Raw genomic sequence first — 16,145 nt, 5'->3', positions numbered from 1 at the left:
CAGGCTATCTGACATCCATGGAAAATGCAGAGTCAACGGGTAAAACTGGATATTGCATCAGATGGAATATCTGCCTCTTGTGTTGACAGAGATCTCTAATAATACCCCGTTCTCATTTGGTCATAAAAGGAAGCTTCATTATGTGTGACCTATAAACAAACAAAAATCCGATTTCTATCGTCAAAGCCTAATTCAGAGTTGAAGGACCAGGGTAATGATGCTCTATTCTTTGGCCATGATTTTTATTGACCTTTGGGAACACGTATCGAGTTTCAGCTTTTAACACAGACCTATGTAAACATCATTGTGCCATTAAGAAGGCACAATTTCAATCAAGCGTGTTTTCAACATCAGCCAGTATTGAAGGTCTGTTTACTAAAGAAAATAATCAATTGGTTTTATGAGGTCACAAGTGGGGTGATATCTGATTTCCCCAGACTATTGTTTTAGGAGCACTGAAATGAAAATCATCCAAAGAGACATAACTGAATATATCCCCTTTGGAATATGGCTATTAGAATATGTACTGTTTGATATAGTTAATGGTTAAAACAACTATACACAACTATAGGCATTATCCCTTTCTCTCTCCCTCTCTCTCCCATTTTCTCTCTCTTTCTCTCTCCTGTTCTATCTCCTGTTCTCTCTCTTTCTCTCTCCCTTTCTCTCTCTCTCTCACACACACACACACACACACACACACACACACACACACACACACACACACACACACATATATATAAACCAAGCCATGTCAACAAAATAAAATCAGAACTCTATTCCCGCACTTCGAGAATCGACATCTCCACCACCCTGCCACTCTTCTCCTCAGTGCAGAGGTGGGATGACGTGGGGATGCGTTATGGTAAGTAAGCTGTAAGCAGAGATTTCAGACGTCATCCATAATAAGGAGGATCACCAGTTCAAATACCTATCCCCCAAACCCACTCAATTTGGAGAGGAGAGATGCTCTGAATTGTTTCCTAATGAACAGGGGTGGTACTCTCAAGGTCAAAGGTCACACTCTCAATAAGTATCATGTGATTGATTTCCTCCATTGGGAGAGACATGAGGAAAATAGGAGCCGCTCTTGAGGGAAATCAAGCGGCTCTCACTCGCTGAACTCAAAGCTGGGCCTTTTTTCCTCATGTGAACTTTTCATTTACATTTACATTTAAGTCATTTAGCAGACGCTCTTATCCAGAGCGACTTACAAATTTACCTTTTTTTTTTTTTAACTAGGCAAGTCAGTTAAGAACAAATTCTTATTTTCAATGACGGCCTAGGAACAGTGGGTTAACTGCCTGTTCAGGGGCAGAACGACAGATTTGTACCTTGTCAGCTCGGGGATTTGAACTTGCAACCTTTCGGTTACTAGTCCAACGCTCTAACCACTAGGCTACCCTGCCGCCCCATTTCTGCTGCACCTTGTCTCTCGGGCATGCAAAAGTAAAAACATAAAAGGTTTCCTTTGATGGTCCAGATAGAGCTGTGGGTGCCAATAGTGACCTAGCTAATTAGCCCCTTAGAGCTGTGTGTATTTGTGTGCCCACCTGCTAATGGTTTGATTGTGCACCTGTCTTCATGACGCAGACACGACACTGCTGAAAAATGCAACCCATCAGGTCACCCCAGCAATCAGGTGAGCAGCCCCCCACCTGGACCCCCCTCTCAACGGTGGGCACCAATTAGTCATGTGTCACAGGTGAGGGGAGATTGGAAGGGTCAGGGGATTTAATTGCCCACCATTTGTATCACAAGCCTTGCAGATACCCTAGAAACATTTCACCAGGTGAACATGACTCATTTTTGTATAAAAACAAAACAAAAAATAAAACAGGAAAAACTCCACGTTTGGATGTGTAGTTCAATACTCATGCCATGTTTATATCTAATGCTGTCAATGATCGTCCTAAAGTTTGCTCAAAGAAATGACTATATATAATTCCTGCTACAATTTGTGATTATCATCATGTGGTCTGAAGTTATTCTAAGGTTCAGTCAGGAAATGTGATCGATGAACAGTGTATTTGCTTAAAAACCCACGATGGCACAAAGACACAATATAAGTCCAGATCATTTCAGAATAAAGTGTTATGCTGATGAATGAGGACCCAAAAGCGACGTAATAGTAACAGAGTCTTTATTCCAGTAATAAACAAATAATGATTCTCCTGGATATTATCAATGGTCAAATCCTCTCGTCAATAGAGAGGAACGACTGGAGACGCGACCACAGACTGCAGGTCGCTTCAGGAAGGCACTGGCCGTAGCTGACATAGACACCTGCTCACACGCAGCATCTGAAGAAGGCAAAGAACACGACAGGGCGGAACAAGGACACAGGAACAGCAAACATCAAACAAGAATCCGACCAGGCAGAAGCGGAAAACAGAGGGAGAAATAGGGACTCTAATCAGAGGGCAAAATAGGGGACAGGTGTGAAAGAGTAAATGAGGTCGTTAGGAGAATGAGAAACAGCTGGGAGCAGGAACGGAACGATAGAGAGAGAAAGAGGGAAAGAACCTAATAAGACCAGCAGAGGGAAGCACAGGGACAAGACATGAAGATCAAAGACAAAACATGACATAAAGTTTCCAGAAGGACAAAAATGTACACACATAAAACCTCCAGTAACACGCTTAAGCAAATCATCATTATAATAGGTTTGTTTCCAAACAGGGATGAAATAGTCCACTCAAGTTTGCGGGAGATAACAAATATTTACATTCGGGGCCAAGGACGAGATCGGCCGTGCCAGCAGCTGTGTTATAGACAGAGAGCTGTGAAGATGAGGTGTCGCTCTCCTCCGGAGGCTGGAGGAACCAGGGAAAGTCATCTGGGGGGACCAGGGAGAGTCATTTACACAGTGGTTGGAGAGTAGACACACTCGAAGACGCAGTGACAAAAATACAGAGAAATACAGAGCTGGAGAGTTAGGGCCCCGTTGTCAGCCAGCTTCCAGAACTTGAAAAGGGGCAGGATTCATGAAGGTTCATCCTCACTATGATTCTATATAAAAATCACTAAACCCTATTCGCACAGGATTACTATACAACTGTATTACAATTGAAACGTTGGTTATGTAATTATTACCACAGCATGTCTGTTTTTCCAGAGGACGATTCAGACTGGATTAGATTTACCAAACTGCCCCCGTGTAATAATTTTTTTCTCTCTTTCAAAATTGACCGTTATGATGGAAGCCTGGAGGCTGTTCTAGGTGTGAAGATATTTCATCTTGTTCAGGGGCAGAATGACAGATTTTTACCTTGTCAGCTAGGGGATTCAATCTTGCAACCTTTTGGTTACTAGTCCAACAGCAAACAATAATAATATGCATGTCAGTCTCTCCTTGCTCAAAGTGGAGGAGAGATTGACTTCATCACTACTTGTATTTGTGAGAGGTATTGACATGTTGAAAGAACCAAGCTGTCTGTTTAAATGACTAGCACACAGCTCAGACATCTGTGCATACCCCACAAGACATGCCACCAGAGGTCTCTACACAATCCACAAGTCCAGAACAGACTATGGGAGGTGCACAGTACTATATAGAGCCATTACTACATGGAACTCTATTCCACATCAGGTAACTGATGCAAGCAGTAGAATCAGATTTTTAAAAGTAATGTGACTAGTCCACACTTTTGCTAATAGGAACCTCTATTGTACCATGTGTGTCAATGTCTGGTTTGCATGAATGTCACCATGTAACGTCTGGCACCACATATATACTGAACAAAATTATAAACTCAACATGTAAAGTGTTGGTCCCATGTTCCTCATGTCTCATGAGCTGAAATAAAAGATCCCAGAAATGTTCCATACGCACAAAAAGCTTATTTCTCTCAAATGTTGTCCACAAATTTGTTTACATCCATGTTTGTTAGTGAGTATTTATCTTTTGTCAAGATAATCCATCCAACTGACAGGTGTGGCATAACAAGAAGCTGATTAAACAGCATGATCATTACACAAGTACACCTTGTGCTGGGGACAATAAAAGGCCATTCTAAAATGTGTAGTTTTGTTACACAACAATGCCACGGATGCCACAAGTTTTAAAGGGAGCGTGCAATTGGCATGATGACTGCAGGACTGTCCACCACAGCTGTTGCTAGAAAATGGAATGAAATGTATTTATTTCAATTGACTGATTTCCTGACATGAACTGTAACACAGTAAAATACTTTCAATTGTTGCATGTTCCATTTAAATTTTTGTTCAGTATAAATATTGAGATACCACAGAAGAACCACATTAAAAAAGGACAGAGTCGGAGGGAAAATGTGGGCTCAATGAGCTGAGATTTTGAAGGTCCTTGTGGCTTTGGAGCAGCAGAGGAAAAGGATGTATTGCTATTGGGTTCAGAACATTAAATACACATGAAAAACATTACACCATGTGGGAAAACAGCCTTTGCCACAACAGCAGCAGTTAAGCTGGGAGGCTCCAGATGAATAATAAAAAAATGTCTGCCTGCCCTTTTCCCAAAGTGTCCTGTTTATATACAGTAAAGGAAGAGACGCTTAGGCCTATCCCAAGAGAGAGATCGAGATATGCCAGCGACATGCATTTCATTGTGTTAGATGGCTACTGCGTCTGCTATACAGATCTAGACTCGGAGAAGGAGGTTAGTTTGTTCATTTTCATTCATAATATTTTGTATAAAGATACGCGTTATATTGTTAGATTATAGGAGTAACTCTGGTAGACACGAAACATTCTTCCTCGCCTCAAATTCAACTGTCAGTCGGAGCGCTGGTGCACACTGCCTTCATATCACAGGCTTGTAGTAGTTACATCTTAATAATAGCCACACCATAACAAAACTTCACAAAGGGTTCCAAACCTTATTTGGGTAATAGCAAAAGTAAGTCAAGCCGTTGTTTATAGGGAAAATAAGAACAGAAGAGCAATTGTAAAACAGGGGGAAAATGCACTACCTTCCCCAAAGCAGGGGTGGCAGGTAGCCTAGTGGTTAGAGTGTTGGACTAGTAACTGAAAGGTTGAAACATCGAATCCCCGAGCTGAAAAGGTAAAAATCTGTCGTTCTTCCCCTGAACAAGGCAGGTAACCCACTGTTCCTAGGCTGTCATTGAAAATAAGAATTTGTTGTTAACTGACTTGCCTAGTTAAAAAAAGGTGGACCACTCCTCCCCACCAAGCAAATTTCAATCTGACCCTAATAAAATGGGATTGAGAGGCCATTGTTTATAGGAGTGTAACAGGGTTGGTTATGTTTCCACTTGCCTCTAAAGAAATCTGTATTTAATGTTCAAGCATTCTTATTGGTTAGTTCAACTCTGATGACAATAAGGTGTGTTGTGATTGGCCCCGCTTGCAGATAGGGGGAGATCGCGAACGCCAGGTCTTCCCAGTAGGAAAATGTGATGCAAGGGGTAGGTGACGTTCTGAATGCTGTTTTCTATTTTACAATGTGTACAAGTTTGCTGTACGTTACTGATTTATACATGTGTGGGTATATGGTACCTGTTAGGGATTGAGGGGCTTTCTGGGATGTGCTTTGGCATATGATTGCTGTAAATAAGTGTGTTAGCTAGCATACACCGATGTCATGGTCACATAAGCCACTGCTAACACAGTTGTCTTCATGCTACAGATTTTGCCATCGACAGCCATCAATACCGTTAAGCCCTGCACAACTAACGTGCTGTTTCCCATTTAACAACAGGTATTTACACATGTTATATTTTGTATTGCATTTTTGTATTTTGTTCGCCCAGTAGGAAAATGTGATGCAAGGGATTTTGCCATCGACAGCCATCAATACCGTTAAGCTCTGCACAACTAACGTGCTGTTTCCCATTTAACAACAGAAATAAATTATGCTCAACTGGGACCACTGGCCGAAGTGATTTATTTTGAGAAAACACAACATGGAGAGTACATATACATCTGTTACAGGAGCAGGCTATTATAGTTCAGTTGGAACTAAATTTGGACAACGGAATGAAATATGGTTTAAAACTTGACAAAAGTTCTGAACAGGCTATATTACAGCAATAGACCAACAAAGGCAAGTGCCTACCCTACCTCAGAAATTACACTAATTTAGAACAGATCACCTTTTTGATTATTGACACACCCACGCACCCTGTTGTTTTAGGTCTCCCCTGGTTGAGTTGGCATAACCCTGTTGTTTTAGGTCTCCCCTGGTTGAGTTGGCATAACCCTGTTGTTTTAGGTCTCCCCTGGTTGAGTTGGCATAACCCTGTTGTTTTAGGTCTCCCCTGGTTGAGTTGGCATAACCCTGTTGTTTTAGGTCTCCCCTGGTTGAGTTGGCATAACCCTGTTGTTTTAGGTCTCCCCTGGTTGAGTTGGCATAACCCTGTTGTTTTAGGTCTCCCCTGGTTGAGTTGGCATAACCCTGTTATTTCCTGGTCCGAGAGGAGACTGCTGGGTTGGTCGCAGGAGTGTCAGAGGAGGTGTCTCGCGGTGTCTCTCAACACCACAATGGTGGAAAGTCCAGACCACCGAGGCTCCGTTCAGCTATCCTTTACCCCTCATCCCAACCATCATCGAACAAATGCAGTACTTCACGAAGCTGGACTTGAGGAGCGCCTACAATCTGGTGCGCATTCGTGCAGGTTACGAATGGAAAAATGCCTTTTCCACGACCACAGGCCACTACGAGTATCTCGTAATGCCCTTTGGCCTGTCTAATGCTTCTTCAGTCTTCCAGGCCTTTATTATCGAAGTGTTTCGGGACATGCTGGGACGGGGCATAGTGGTTTATATAGACAACATTTTGGTCTATTCTGCTGACTGCATCCAGCATGTCTCATTAGTCAGATCTGTGCTGGGAAGACTGTTGGAGCATGATCTATATGTTAAACAAGAGAAATGTTTGTTTTTCCAGCGGTCCTTGTCCTTTTTGGGATACCTCATATCCACAGAGGGAGTGGAGATGGAGGAGCAACGCATCAGCGCAGTCAGAACATGGCCCACCTCCAACTCCGTGAAAGCAGTCCAGTGATTCCTGGGGTTCGCAACTATTTTCGGAGGGCCATCCGGGGCTTCAGCACGGTGTTCGGGCCTCTTACCTCCCTACTGAGAGGATGTCGTCAGCGGCTTCATTGGACGGCGGAGGCGGAGAGGACGTTCGAGACACTGGCAGCTAAGCATCGATCATCATGTCACCAGAATAAGACCCTCCATATTTATTGAAAGGAGCATCGACCTCATCACTGTGCACGTCCAACACTCTGTGAAGTTAATCATTTATTTAATCTGTAGCCTAATAAACTGCATGCTTTCCCATGATGTCATGCCATCTTCTATCTGACATGTAGGCTACATTACTGCATAAAAAGGTTTGATGGAAACCTGGCTAATGTCAAGCCATTTTGACGATGCTGGAATTTTGGATGAACGTGCGCATGCCTACAGGAGACTTTTGAAGTAGCCTAATCAGATTAAAACATTGTAACTGGTTGTGTTTATGCCACATGTAAAAAGTAATACATTTAAAAGTAAAATTCTAAATATTTAGGCTATATTGAAGCGTTCTAGGTGTGCAAGGAACATCCGCTCAGATTGGAGAGTAATCAGAGCTTTACTGAATAACTGAGCCTGCTGGGACAGAGCATATGTGACCACATTATTTTAGGACGACTTGGAAGAATGATGATCTGAAACAGACAGCGCATTCAGTATCAGAAGTAAGAATACAGCCAGACTGTCCTACTGTGCCTTTCCAGACCTTATAAACTATCGAGTAGACCGACAACAGATCCAAAACGAATGAAACATTCAAATCACAGGGCTTTTATGCTGTTATTCAAATGACATGTTCACTGCAGCCCTATAGTAGAATGTTGCACTCACATAGGCTACTATAGTCTAGGGAGGATACTTGTATTGTCCCATTAACAAGATCAATAGGGGGGATTTTTGAGCTGTGTGTTAAATGTCTTCACTGTTCTTTCACGACCAATGATCCACCTGGCCTGTCCTCTGCCTATCTGCTATTCCTATTTGATCTTATCGATTCATACTGAAAATGTATGCAGCTTTGAATGCTTATATATGTGTTATGATTGCTAGTTAGCCTATTGCAGATCTGGACAAACGGTCCACCAGCCATTATTTTCACTATGAATGGTGGATATAGGCCAGGATAGGCTGTTAGACCGGTAGACTATACTGACCTGGATTGTATACCTGTGGTATAGTAAAAGTTAGCACATGGAAAACCATAGGGCATAAGGGATGTACCAAATCACCTTGATATAGGTGAGGAGCATGCAAGCTGAGGAGGAAATGTGGCCACGATGGTTCGAAATTACATAGTAAAACCAACTAAAGAATGAATGTCAACCAGGGAAAAAAACGCACTACCCTCCCCTTTGCCCAATAAAAAACCACACAACCCTCTCCAAAGCAAGAAAATAAGTTTGACAACCCTCCGCTATTTTGGACCACATCTCCCCCCAGTAAATTGCGATCTGGCTCTTAGATGGTAGGGTAAGTTTTTATATTATGTGTCACAAAATATTATGTATTTATACACCAGTCCAGTTTGTGGCGGTAATACAACATTGAATGCTAACCTCCATAAATCCTCACTGAAGACGAATGTGTTGAAGGGTAAACGTCTGAACATCTGACTGCCAATCTGTTTTATTTTTTTATATCACTTATATAAATAAGATGAAGCATATGTATGAAGTTTAACTCCTTTAAATTACATTTTTGGGGATACAGAAGGTTTTCAATGGAGTGTGTTTTTAAAGCCTTTAAGTGCACAGTGACGAGTCCCAAATCTTGACCATTCCAGACTTCTAAGTGAGGCTGTTTTCTCCACTAGGAGCTTCAAAAGGAATCCTGAAGTACGTCAAGTACTTTTGAATGTGACTTACAGCCTGCTGTGCTTTAATAAGTGAGATTTGCTGCATGCTCTCCTCCTGAAGGAGCACATGGGGAGGTAAAAATGCCCTGCCTCAGGGCAGACATCAGACTTCCAGATGTTTCCTTTAGCACAGAGCAGACTGACAGCTGTAATGGGCTCTATATACTCACTTCGCACACAGTAATCCTATGCACGCTAGCACACATAACGTCAACTCTCAGCACTTCGAATGTGACCAGCCCCAATGCTCCTCGGTCTTTTTCCCCTGTCCCGCTACAAAGTTTCTCCCTGTAGCCGGTTACTGAGTCTGAGGTGCTAAAGGAGCCCCTTAAACTTGACCCCAAAAAAACATCTTGGTCAGATGGTTTAGATCCTTTCTTCTTTAAGGTTGCTGCCCTTATCATCACCAAGTCTATCTCTGATCTGTCTGTCCTCTCTGGGGAGGTTCCCATTGCTTGGAAGGCAGCCACGGTGCGTCCTTTATTTAAAGTGGGAGATCAAGCTGATCCTAACTGTTATAGGTACATTTCTATTTTGCCCTGTTTATCAAAAGTGTTCAAAAGACTTGTCAATAATATACTGGCTTTCTTGATGTCTATAGTATTTTCTCTGGTATGCAATCTGCTTATGGATGTGTCACTGCAACCTTAAAGGTGCTAAATGATGTCACCATTCCTCTTGATTCTAAGCAATGTTGTACTGCTATTTTTATTGACTTTGCCAAAGCGTTTGATTTGGTTGGCCATTCCATTCTTGTGGGCCGGCTAAGAAGTATTGGTGTCTCTAAGGGGTCTTTGCTGCCTGTCACCAAGGGAATAGCCCAAGACTCGATCCTAGGCCCCAGGCTCTTCTCAATTTACATCAACAACATAGCTCAGGCAGTAGGAAGCTCTCTCATCCATTTATATGCAGATGATACAGTCTTATACTCAGTTTGCCCCTCTCCGGATTTTGTGTTAAACGCTCTACAATAAAGCTTTCTTTGTGTCCAACAAGCTTTCTCCACCCTTAACCTTGTTCTGAACACCTCCAGAACAAAGGTCATGTGGTTTGGTAAGTAGAACGCCCCTCTCCCCACAGGTGTGATTACTTCCTCTGAGGGTTTAGAGCTTGAGGTAGTCACCTCATACAAGTACTTGGGAGTATGGCTAGACGGTACACTGTCCTTCTCTCAGCACATATCAAAGTTGCAGGCTCAGGTTAAATCTAGACTTGATTTCCTCTATTGTAATCGTTCCTCTCTCACCCCAGTTGCCAAACGAATCCTGATTCAGATGACCATCCTACCCAAGCTAGATTACGGAGACGTAATTTATAGATCGGCAGGTAAGGGTGCTCTCAATCGGCTAGATGTTCTTTACCATTCGGCCATCAGATTTGCAACCAATGCTCCTTACAGAACACATCACTGCACTCTATACCCCTCTGTAAACTGGTCATCTCCGTATACCCAACGCAAGACCCACTGGTTGATGCTTATTTATAAAACCCTCTTAGGCCTCACTCCCCCTAAAACCCTCTTAGGCCAAGACCCCCTAGATACCTACTGCAGCCCTCATCCTCCACATATAACACCCGTTCTGCCAGTAACATTCTGGTCCCCAATGCACACACATCTCTGGGTTGCTCCTCTTTTCAGTTTGCTGCAGCTAGCGACTGGAATGAGCTTGAAGAAACACTCAAACTGAACAATTTAATCTCCATCTCTTCATTCAAAGACTCAATCATTGACACTCTTACTCTGCCATGCTGTGTTGTCATGTGTTGCTGCCATGCTGTGTTGTCATGTGTTGCTGCCATGCTGTGTTGTTGTCTTAGCTATCTCTTTATGTAGTGTTGTGGCGTCTCTCTTGTCGGGATGTGTGTTATGTCCTACATTTTTATTTTTAATCCCAACCCCCATCCCCACAAGAGGCCTTTTGCCTTTTGGTAGGCTGTCATTGTAAATAAGAATTTGTTCTTAACTGACTTGCCTAGTTAAATCAAATTAAATCTCTAAAGCGCATACACACACACACACACAAGTACACCCACACATCTGGCTGGAACCTGAGGCAGAGGGTGACCAACCAAATTGTTTGCATGCAGGAATAATATCCTGTGTTAATTTATAGGTTAAAGATGGAATCTGGATTATGGGAAATGGCACCACTGTCCGCCACAGAACCTTTTGTTACTGTTTTTGTTTTGTGGAATAAACGGAGGTGTGTCGAGCAGCGTGGTAATTATTATATATATTTTTTTTGCGGTACATATTCTTCTGTTCTATCACGCGTGCAATGATGCCAGTGGGGGAAAAAATGGGTTTGTTGTTTGCAGTAACTTTGTTGTAATATCCCAAACAGACGTGGCAGTTTCACCATTAAGGAGTCCAGCTCTAATGTCTAGATGCAGATGTTTGTGATATCCGCCTATGTGTATGTTATTTTTTCATGATGTGCCATGTGCTTGTTCTTTGTATGAAAAGGGATTGTGTGAGAGCATGTCTCGTTCCTGCCTAGTCGTACACAAGTGCCATATGTTGGAATCTTCAGTACACAAACAGCCCTCGCAGTGCGTTTGTGTGCATGGGCGGATTGAGTCTGTTTCTACACTGTGTGTGTCTGGGCAACTGAAACACATCCCACCCTGATTGCAGCCAGAGCCACATTACTAACAGTGGCAGGGCCGTGGTGCATTACCTCTCAAACCCAGGCAGAGACTGCAAAATGACACCATATCAAATCAAACTGTATTTGTCACATGCACCGAACACAACAAGTGTAGACCTTACCGTGAAATGCTTACTTACAAACACCAAATAAACTAAAGTAAAAAAAATAGTAGCACAAGAACATAACAATAACGAGGCTATGTACAGGGGGTACCGGTACCGAGTAAGTGTGCGGGGGTACAGGTTAGAGGTCATTTGTACATGTAGGTAGGGGTGAAGTGACTATGCATAGATAATAAACAGCAGGGGGGGGGGGGGGGGTCAATGTAATAGTCCGGTGGCCATTTGATTAATTGTTCAGCAGTCTCATGGCTTGGGGGGGGGGGCTGTTAAGGAGCCTTTCGGTCCTAGACTTGGCGCTCCGGTACTGCTTGCCGTGCGATAGCAGAGAAAACAGTCTATGACTTGGGTCACTGGGTCACACAATTGTCACTCTGACAATTTTATGGGCTTTCCTCTGACACCGCCTATTATATAGGTCCTGGATGGCAGGAAGCTTGGCCCCAGTGATGTACTGGGCCGTACGCCCTACCCTCTGTAGCGCCTTACGGTCAGATGCCGAGCAGTTACCATACCAGCTGGTGATGCAACCGGTTAGGATGCTTTCGATGGTGCAGCTGTAGAACTTTTTGACGATCTGGGAACCCATGCCAAATCTTTTCAGTCCCCTGAGGGGGAAAAGGTTTTGTCGTGCTCTCTTCACGACTGTCTTGGTGTGTTTGGACCATGATAAATCGTTGGTGACGTGGACACCAAGGAACTTGAAACTCTCGCTCCACTACAGCCCCGTTAATGAGGGCCTGTTCGGCCCGCCTTTTCCTGTAGTCCACGAATGCCACTACTACCACTGTGTACCTTTTTCCTCACTCGAAGAGAAGTGCCCTCACATCAAAATCTCTATATTGTCACCATTAAAGCACATTATCAACAGGAGAAAAGGAAAAATACAATGGCTGTGTTCCAAATGGCAACTTATTCCCTACATACAGTGCTTTCAGAAAGTATTCACACCCCTTGACTTTTTACGCATTTTGTTGTGTTGCAGCCTGTATTTAAAAACAATTGTCACTGGTGTACACACAATACCCCATAATGTCAAAGTGGAATTATGTTTTTCGAATTTTGTACAATGTGGCATAGCAATTTTGTCCTGAATATAAAGTGTTATGTTTGGGGCAAATCCAATACAACCCATTACTGAGTACGACTCTCCATATTTTCAAGCATAGTGGTGGCTGCATCATGTTATAGGTATGCTTGTAATCATTAAGGACTGGGGAGTTTATCAGAATAAAAAAGAAACCGAATGGAGTTAAGCACAGGAAAAATCTTAGAGGTTCAGTCTGCTTAACACCAGACACTGGGTGTCACGTTCTGACCATAGTTCTTGTGTGTTTTGCTTGTTTTAGTGTTGGTCAGGACGTGAGCTGGGTGGGCATTCTATGTTGTGTGTCTAGTTTGTCTGTTTCTATGTTTGGCCTAATGGTTCTCAATCAGAGGCAGGTGTTTTGTGTTGTCTCTGATTGGGAATCATATATAGGTGGCTTGTTTTGTGTTGGGGTTTGTGGGTGGTTGTTTCCTGTCTCTGTGTTTTCTCTGCACCAGCTAGGACTGTATCGGTTTGCCACATTTTGTTATTTTGTAATTGTTAAGTGTTCACTGTTTATCATTATTAAATATGTTGAGCACCAACTACGCTGCGTCTTGGTCCGATCCCTGTTACACCCTCTCTTCTCGTGAAGAGAGGGAAGGCTGCCGTTACACTGGGAGATGAATTCAGCTTCAGCAGGACAATTACCTAAAACAGGGTATCCCAAACTTGGTTCCCTTTCACTATGGGGTATTGTGTGTAGATGGGTGATGGGAAAACATTTATTTAATCCATTTTGAATTCAGGCTGTAACACAACAAAATGTGGAATATGTCAAGGGGCGTGAGTACTTCCTAAAGGCACTGTAGTGTACTACTTTTTACCAGGGCCCATATGGAAGAGGGTGCCATTTGGTACACGGGCCATGTGTTTTTAGACCCACTTGCAGATGAAAGGCTGAGGTTATTTCTTAGCAGGAGCAGTATTATTAGTAGCATCGGTGTACACAACATTATTGTGCCCTTGTGCAGCCTGTTTGTTTGTGTATGCATGTGTTTGTGTATGCATGTGTAGATCCGTGTGTGCTTGAATATGTGTGTCTGTCTCATGGGACCGTGATGGGAGGATGACACTCCCATAGCTACAGAATAATATTTTTATGTCATATCGGCATAGTGCAAGTTGGGTGCACTTACCTCATTGGAGATGATGAAACAGAGCTACTGTGTCTGGAGCTCTGAGGACTAGCCATCCTGGAGCTCTGAGGACTAGCCATCCTGGAGCTCTGAGGACTAGCCATCCTGGAGCTCTGAGGACTAGCCATCCTGGAGCTCTGGGGACTAGCCATCCTGGAGCTCTGAGGACTAGCCATCCTGGAGCTCTGAGGACTAGCCATCCTGGAGCTCTGAGGACTAGCCATCCTGGAGCTCTGAGGTCTAGCCATCCTGGAGCTCTGGGGACTAGCCATCCTGGAGCTCTGAGGACTAGCCATCCTGGAGCTCTGAGGACTGGCCATCCTGGAGCTCTGAGGACTGGCCATCCTGGAGCTCTGAGGACTAGCCATCTTGGAGCTCTGAGAACAAGCCATTCTGGAGTTCTGCCGACTAGCCATTCTATCTGTGTCCATACCACTTCAGCACAGCACCTGCAATAAAAAACATTAGATATGATCATTATTATACAAACCATAAGCACACATTGTTTTCTCTCTATTCCACCATATAGTAATGTAGAGTGAGTAAAACCCAATTTATCGCAACATTTATCCGCTTGACAATTTTATACTTTATTAGAACCCTAAATCAAACTTTTTAATGGAAAGACCTGAACACTTAACATGATCATACACAGACAGATGCGCACGAGCTGACGCACACACACTGCCTCTCTGGCTGTGTAGCTTGCCATGGCACCGCATCCACTACAATCGCTCCTTATTGATCTACACCCAAAGCCTTCTATTCTTGTCTTGTCTTTTTTCTCTCAGAGTAATTCAATTATCAATAAAGCCCCGGTTTTGAATTGCTACAGGCCCCATTGTGCCAGTGGAGTAATATTTCTTATCTTCTAATTTATTGGCTGGCTGCCAGCCAGTGACTCTCCACTTTGAGCCAAAGCAAGGGAGCGCTTAAGTGCCTGCAACTTTATTCTCCCTTTTTATTGATGTATCCCATTTAGATTAGTCCATTTTTAAACCCTGTCAAGGCATGAGGTGGGGGGGGGGGGGGGGGGGCAGGTCTCATATTGTAATCCATTTAGTTAATGACATCCTGCTGTGGAATGATGACAGATGTCATGTTTACTGTGAGACTATGATTAGCACATATAGTAGCTACATATGATACCCGTAGCCACAACTTCTCTGGCCCAGTGACATGGAACAGGCTTAGCTGCAGTGGTTTGCCTTATTAAATGGTGAGAGAGTGTTGTTGAATGAATAGATGTTACTAACATAAAGTATAAAAGAGCATGGCTGTAAACCCTTTATTTAATTCCCATCTGGTCATCCCATCTGTAAATCATGACCTATCTTGAGTTGGGCTCTGGGATGGTGCAATTGTTGAGAAAGTGAGCTTATGGTTGTGTGGGGGTAAGGGCTGAGTGTGTGTGGGTGTATGTGTGTATCCCACAACTGTTGCGAAGGAAGAAGTAAAAGATGTTAGGGACAATAGAGGATGATCCACAGCTATATATAATAAAAATCGAGGTGAGAGCGATGGAAATGCATATGGCAATTGATCTACTTCAATTCGGTAAATGGCACTGTGTGCTCTTTTCAAAGAATGGATCCCAGTCGGTTCAGGGTTATGGGATACAGGGGGTCGAGGGTGGTCTGCCGGGCATTGGGATGACAACCCAACTCGAGATGAGGGCTTTTAGCGGGTGGAATAGTAGGGACCAATTGGAGGTTTACTTAGTAGAAATGCAAATATCATGGTACAACTATATAGACACTCAATCATTATGTTACTTTTTAATAGTACGTTTACAAAAATATATTTTGATAAAAAGAATTGAAAGTTGTGTCTCATTATGGTAAGTGGTGAAATAAGTATAGCCAGTTACAATTGTAATGGCTTAGCAGATAATAAGAAAAGACGATCAGTATTTACCTGGCTAAAAGAGAAGGATTATAATATCTATTGTTTACAGGAAACCCATTCAACAGTTTTAGATGAAGTTTTGTGGAAAAAGAACTGGGGGGGCAAAATATATTTCTCCCATGGGCAAAGAAATTCAAAAGGGGTGATGGTTTTAATTAACAATAATTTTGATCCAAATGTGCAAATTGTCCAAACAGATCCTCAAGGTAGATGGATTATTTTAAATATGTTATTGGACAATAAACAGATATGGCTTATTAACCTATACGGTCCGAATAATGATGATCCAAGCTTCTTTGAAAATATATATAAGAATTTATCAACTCTACAAGCAACACTAGACTCTATTATTATAGTGGG

The sequence above is a fragment of the Salvelinus namaycush genome, chromosome 8, assembly GCF_016432855.1.
Source record: "Salvelinus namaycush isolate Seneca chromosome 8, SaNama_1.0, whole genome shotgun sequence".
NCBI classification, from domain to species: domain Eukaryota; kingdom Metazoa; phylum Chordata; class Actinopteri; order Salmoniformes; family Salmonidae; genus Salvelinus; species Salvelinus namaycush.
The sequence above is the reverse complement of the archived record's forward strand: the minus strand, read 5'-3'. Positions refer to the sequence as shown.